This window comes from Catharus ustulatus, chromosome 2 (genome assembly GCF_009819885.2).
Source record: "Catharus ustulatus isolate bCatUst1 chromosome 2, bCatUst1.pri.v2, whole genome shotgun sequence".
In the NCBI taxonomy this organism is placed as follows: domain Eukaryota; kingdom Metazoa; phylum Chordata; class Aves; order Passeriformes; family Turdidae; genus Catharus; species Catharus ustulatus.
Genome location: NC_046222.1, coordinates 56,466,448 through 56,473,515, shown reverse-complemented (window position 1 = coordinate 56,473,515; position 7,068 = coordinate 56,466,448). Strand labels below are relative to the sequence as shown.

At 43.6% G+C, this 7,068-nt stretch overlaps 1 long non-coding RNA gene across 4 annotated transcripts; it reads right to left on the bottom strand.

Moving 5' to 3' along the window:
• Positions 1-2,037: 2,037 nt before the first annotated feature.
• LOC116992317 lies at positions 2,038-6,405 on the bottom strand. Of its 4 annotated transcripts, none has more exons than XR_004417026.1 (3): positions 4,645-6,405; positions 2,506-3,224; positions 2,038-2,406 (listed from the first exon to the last, which is right to left on the bottom strand). It is a non-coding gene; the product is annotated as an uncharacterized LOC116992317 (long non-coding RNA). The 4 variants fall into 4 exon arrangements; XR_004417025.1 differs by having other exon boundaries at positions 2,038-2,627; positions 3,111-3,224; XR_004417024.1 differs by having other exon boundaries at positions 2,038-3,224; positions 4,645-5,110; positions 5,203-6,405.
• Between the last annotated feature and the right edge of the window lie 663 nt (positions 6,406-7,068).

The window sequence follows — 7,068 nt, the reverse complement described above, 5'->3', positions numbered from 1 at the left end:
TCTTGCTGCAAGTCATGACTTGATTTCAGTGCATTCTTCAGCCTCACTCCTCCTCACACAACTCCCAAGAGCACAGCTCTGTTCCTCTCCTCTCCACGCAGCTGCTGCCGCCTGTGCAACCCCAGGACTGAATTGCAGTGCCACTGTGCAATGCCCATGCACAGGACAGGATAGCGAGGCACAGCCAGGAAATCCAATCCCAAATCCAGGTTCCTGCAGCTCCCTGTCCCCCCAGCCAGCTGTGGATGCTTTGGAAAATCAGCCTCACAGTGCAGAACATGTTGGGATGCTAGCTGGGATGTGGGACTTCGCCACCACCAAGTGATCAGTAGAAAAAAGAGAGAACAGCACTTGTTTAATCCCAGACTGGTGCCCTGTGATATGTATTCTGCCTCTTGATCCAGCAGCTGTGCCCTGCTGCCCCTCCTGATCTCCATCAGAGCAGTTCATCTCTCCCTCAGCCCCACAAGGCTGAGCTGATCTGCTCTGCTTGCAGACGATGCCATGGACAGAGCCATGTTGCAATTAAATACTCTTCTGGTTCTATGCTACTGAGAAGCAGGAACAGAATGCACAATGGCAGATAATTACAGGTGAGCAATTACAGACACAATCTTCCCTCTTTCTTGTCCTTGTTTGTTTTTTTTTCCCACCGTTCCACACTTGCTGAGAGCCTGACACCGTGCCCAGAGCTCTGAAGGTGATGAGCAGAGTAATAAAAAAGCCCTTTGAAGCACATCCCTGAAGCTCCCTGAGCCCTGATCATCCTTCATGCCATGTTTCTGCAGCCCTGCTGGCCAGGGTAGTGAGCAGGAGGTCCACTTCAGGTGGTCTGAGCTGCTAAAAGCTGTGTCATTAAAAAACCCCAACTTAATAATGACAATTGAATTGAAGGAATATTGTGGAATATTTCCTGCTTGTTTTCAAGAGGGCTTGTAACTTGCTAAAACTTTTTGAAATTCAGCTGCTGTAAATAGCAACTTGTGCTTTCCCAATCACTTACCTTTCTTGCTCAATACCGAGTATCTATTTAGGAACTGGTTTTCAAAACATTGTGCACTTTGCACAATTAATTTGGGGAAGTCTGTGGTGTGTCCCAATGCTCAAAAAAAGTGCTCTGAAAAGCTGAGGAGATCACACGTGCAAAGTCAACCTATAGAAACAAATAAGCACATTTTCATACATGCAATCTCTGGCAGGATTGCTTAGAAATCATGAAGTGTTTTAAAACAATGCCATAACATTCTTAAATGCCAAATGTCACATGAAATGAAATATTATTCAGAATCACTTCTCTCTCCTTCCCAACCTGCCTGCAAACAAGTGGGATCTGCACAGCTTGGCTGTGGGTGCTGGGAACAGCATCAGCTGTGAGTGGAGTATTATTAACAACTGGAATTATTAACTCTGTTTCAGAAAGCTGTGCCTCTACACACGGTTGTTTGGAAGATCTTTTGGAAAATTCATCTTGCACCTGATCTCTCCCTTTTTTAATGAACCACATCATGCTGCCAGACAATGCTGATGGACAGCATAAAGCAAGGAGAAAGGGAAATAGCACCTGAAATGACAGGCAGGGCCAAAACTTTTAGCCACCAGGAAGATTCTGATGGTACCTGGCTCCAGTTTGGTCCCCTCCTCTATTGCCAACCTTCATCAGATAATGCTCCCTGCAAAATTTTAATACTGCAAAATTTAAATGCCTGCAAAATTTTAAGCCAGGGATTTTTGTGTGGTTGACATTAATTTTCAAGCTTCACAGTGTCTTGTAGGTCCTGTGAAAGAAAGAGAAGAGAGATGTGGGAGTGATTTCATGCTTCCCCTGCCCTGCTGGGGTGATGTTTCTCAGTCTCCACAGGGAGGAGATGTGTGTGAAGCAAAAGGGTAAGAGGAGTTAATTATAATAATTTGGAGGGAGGGGGTTTACATTCTCCATTTCAAAGAGAAGTTCCTGCCTTTCTCAGCAGACACCCGTCCTCCAAACTAAAACAGCAACTTTTTGTTCTTTGTCCATATATAAGCCACACCTGATTATAAGCCGCACTTTGGGTTCGGACCAAAATTTTAGCCAAAATGGTGCGGCTTATAATTGTGAAATTACTCTATATGTAAAAAATAAGAGAGAGTACACCAAAAGAAGAAGGCAAAAATCAGCTTGGCCTCACCAGCAGCAGTTTCTTTATATCTGGGGCTGGCTTCTGTTTCATGGGGTTTTACACTTCTGCCTGAGCAGTGATTAAAAAAATAAAGACACAGTCATCAGAGAACATTAGGAATTGCAACATAATGTAATGGATCCCTAAATTTCCAAACAGCTCCCTTTTCTTTGATGACTTCTGTAAAGCTTCTTGGCTTCAGTAAATACACTGCAGATATACATTTAGGCAGCAAGCCCAGCTCCAGTGGCTGTGGAGAAGAGTATTAACTTGTACATTATTCTATAAATATCTGCCGTAAGTTTGCTGCATGCATTCTCCACTGAGGGATCAAAAAGCATTGACTCACAGCGGCAGCATTAATCCCTCTGACCTGGCTCACATGTGGGATGTCAATATACTTTAGGACATGGAATCTTGCAGCCACAATCCGCACAGCCTGCAGCATTTATATATTGCTGTTGCTGTAGCCTGAAGTGCAAGAAGTAAGAATTTTAAAAACATAGTTAAAAAAATGTAATGCTTTTCCCTCTATCCTACAGTTAGAGAAGTGTATTCCACACCTGTAATTATTCTCCATGCGATTGTTTGGAAACAGCAGCTTGTATGGATAGGAACTTACAGTACTCTGCAGAATATTCCCATCTCGGTTACAGACTATAAAAGATTCTTTGCTCCTTTAAAGATGTTAGCCGTGACAGCATCATGCACAACTTTCACATCTGTAATTTCCCCCTATCATCTCGCTCCCAGAGCCTTGCTTTGCCTGTTTGCAAAGCATCCCTTATCCCAGTGATGGATGGGATGGCTCAGGGAGGCTGGAGAGGAGTGCACACACTCGAACAGAGTCTTGGTGCCATCCAGTGGGCAGCTGTGCTCTGCACCGCCAGCAGCTCCCCTGAAGGACTGTGCAATGGCCAGCCCTGCTTTCTGAGACCCCAGGCTTCCACCTACCAGACTGGTACGTGGAGTAACGGGGAGTCAGCTCCGCATTACCACATCATCAGGTGGTTCTTCTCCACAACACAGGATGCTCGTACATGAGCTGTGGATCCCAGTCCTATGACGCTGAAAAAGAAAAGAAAATAGAATAATACTCCCCAAACAAGTCCCGAGGAGCCCAGTGGCAGTTCAGAAATTCAGAATCAAATGTCAGCCTTTGAAACACCTCTGGCGGCATTTGCTTTGGAATACTGAGAGTTGCCCACCTCTTGGCATCACAACCTTTACTCACCTGTCTCCAAAACCACCTTGTCTACATACAAGTCCAGGTATTTATCCAGCTTGCCTGATCTATAATTTTGCAAATAAAATGAACCAGCAAAAGCAGTGCTGTTCAAATCAAATTTTCAGGGTAAGTTTTTATAAAGCCAGTGCTCTCAGTTGGCCGCACAGTTTAGGAACACCTTGCTCTGCCCAGTGCATCAACCTCATGGCATTAGACCATGCAAGGCAAGATGAAAAGTTTTGTGCTGACCAACAGAGTTTAATGCTAAGTACAAGGCTTATCACATTTGAGTCCTTTCTGGGGTGATTAGTGCACTCAGAAGTTTGACCTCACTGCACACCTTATGGAGTTTGTGATTTACTGCAACACACTCTTCCCACTCCCTGAGAGTCAAGAGCTTATCTGGGAAAACAGATGCCTTGAAAATGTGGGGCCCTATTCTCTGTTCCAGCTAAATTCCACTTATAACTAGAACGGAGGGTGAAAGATTACATTAAACCATCTTTAAGACCCCTCTATTTCACAGTAGGCAAAGGACTAACTTCACTTATAATAGGAATTAAAATACCTTAAGGTATTGTGATAAAAGACCAGCTGTTTAGGAATGCTAACAGCTTTCTGGCAAAGAGGAATAGGCAGAGAGGGTCTTTGGCTTCTCTGTCATAACAGAGAAAAAATATACTTTCTGAGGATATTTGTTTTGCTTCTTACTCCTCTTTACAGTCTGCAGATAGCCCTTCTGATGTGGGAGTTACAGTAAAGACTGTGTTAATTATATTTACCATGCTCTTAAAGAATAAATAACCCTGTCTGTAACTGAGATATCTGAAAGTGCCCTCTCTAAGGAGTCAGACAGGCAGGATCCACTACATGGAGCAGTGCAACACCATATAAAAGCAAGATAATAGGTACAAGGTAGGTACAGAAGAATGCAGCTATGCACTTAGGAAAACACTCCTCATACAAATTTAGGTAAAGCAAAAGACATTCCTCCCTTTTCTGCAGCCTTGAGAGAGGTACTCCAACTACTGTCCCATCTGCAAAGGTGACCCACAAACACCATTTATGTGGCCGTGTGCATCCTCCTACCCTCACTCACAGGGGCTACTCTTCACCTCTGTCCCATAACACAGAATTATCTCCTGATTTTCCACTGCAGAGTCCACAGTGAAAAGAATCTAGGACCTCAGAACACAACGCTGGCTGCTTTAAAAGATGCATACTCCTTAGTGGTTAGAGAAAACAAAGCATTTCTCATACCTTGGAATTTGGAGGGTCAGCCTGGCCTTGCCAGTCCAAGTTTATCTTTAGTTGTGGAGATTCCTTAAATGGCAATAGAAGAAGCGTGGGTGGAAAAATCTGTGCAGAGGAATATGCTCATACCCATACAGCTGAGCTGTATTTGAAATAGCAGAAGACTAAGATAATGGGATAAACTTGTAGACGAGCTGTGGCATAAGAAATTCCCTTGTGGTGTTTTTCATTGAGGTTTTTTGGGAAAAGGAATAATCAGCCATACAAAAATTTGCGTTGAAGGTCAAGAAGAACAAAAGCAAAACTGTGGGGCTGGAGCTGTTTCCATCCCCCCACAGCACTGTCTTTCGTTGTAGTGAGTGCAAGTGAGGATACCCAGGGTGCCCTGGCACAATCTCTTCAGCATTGCTGCATCAGTGAAATGAGAGGAGGGAGATTTTCCCAGAGCAGCTCTGAAGGGAAATGTGAACACCTGGAGGTAAAGGAGATAGAATTAAAAATTTATAAAAGCAGATAGAGATCTTCATTCATTGCAGTCATTAAAGAGACTGGATGAAGTCTTACCTTCCTCATCTCTCTTCACTTTCCAGTGACAGTGGTCAACAGTGGCCTAATTTCTGGTTTCCTTGAAAACCTTTTAGTGAGTACATTTATTCTAACAGCTGGAGAGCAAACCTTGTAACTAAAGAAAAGCCTGTGAGTAAAGAGATTTAGATAGATAGACAGATTTCAGAGCTATGTGCATATGTAGGTTTACACGAGTGTGCATGTGTCTGCCTGTATCTATGCACAGATGTGCACATATCTTACACAAGTTTCCAGGGGTTATAAATTTTCTTTGGGCTGTGCAATAGCTGAAAAGAACAGAAGGTGGCATGTTTTCAACATTTTCATCCAGCAAGTAAGCACAGTAAAGGAAATGAAAGAGCGAGCTACAGTAAAGGGAAAAAGGATACAGGAGAAAAAAAGACAACTAAATCCAGACCACACCTAATTTGATAAATCTCTGCTGTTAATTCCTGTAATTGATACTGAAGGCTATTTATGTTCCTCATTTTTGCAATGTGATTCACCGGTGCTATAAGGACTGATTTTACTAGACTTTGGAAAATACCTGGTGAGTTCAGTACTGTAATATTTTTATAAAAATTGCAAAATGCAGGTGTGTAATTTTTTCTAGGTTGTTCTTTTATTTGTTTGGGGTTTTGTTTGGCTTTTTTGTTTTTTAGTGATAAAATTCACACAGTATGACCAGTTAATCATGAACCACAGAAGGAAGATAAATGTAGCCCTGAGTTTCCCTTTAAAATGCAGATACATGGGAGATAACACCAGGCAAAAAAGAGAATTAATTTACATTTGCCAAAAAGTTATGAAGCAAAAACCCAAAAGAAATAAATTACAAATTACAGAGCTCTCAAGTCATTAAATGAAGACCTTTCTGAATATTTAATCAGGCTTTGTGCAACTCTTAGCACAAGCAGGTGCCTTTTAGTCTGCAGGGGCACCCTCTTGGCCTGCCTGCTTCTCTTTAAAGCATAAATTTAACTCTCTTTTCTGACTCACCAATCTATGAGAAGCAACATGTTCCCCAAGCTGTGAGTGGCAGCAGCAGTAAAAGCCCCGTTTACAGCCAGTATTGGTGACACACCTGATAAGAAGTTCCCCTTCTTGAGCTCTCCTTTCACTTTCTTCTATGCCTAATTCTCGTTTAATGAGAATCACACTGCTCCGGAGGGGTGGTGAGGGCTGGTCTGAGCAGGACCAAAGTGGCCTCTCCTGCCCCAGCCAAGGGTGCCAGGAGCCACCAAGGAGCTGAGGTTCACATCTCGTGGGAATAAAGCAGCACTTGTGTTTCCCCTTTGAGAAATCTTGGACAGCGTCTGACAGCAGAGAGCCCTTCTTTGTTCAGCAGCCAAATGCCCTCATTCCCTGGGCAGTTGATTTGCTTTTAACTTCATACCTCCAGCAGGATGAAAAAGACTCCCTTGGAATGTCTGGGGACCAGGGAGAGGGGTCTCAGGTGGCCCAGAGGCTGGCAGCATCCCCTGCCACAGGCCACTGGAGACACATGTTCACTATGGGAGCCTGCAGCATTCCCCCTCTTTGGGAGCACTTCCAGCTACTCTGCTAATGAGGGACCAAAGCCAGCTCACAGCAGGGACAGAAGGGGAGCCCAGAGCCCACAGCTCAGGAGATGGGCACAAGGAAAAGTTGCTGCCATGTCTTATATGTTTCCTGCCCTACACTGCAGGTTCTTGGGATGTGGAAATTCTGGTGCTGCAGCATCTTGATATAAAGTAAATAGAGGATGCACGGACTTTGGAAAACTCCTGTCATTTAACTTCTCTTTTTCTCGATGCATTTACTTGCTGATCTCCAAACATGAGATATTTTGAAGGAATGGTTGTGCTTCTCCTTGGCATCCTG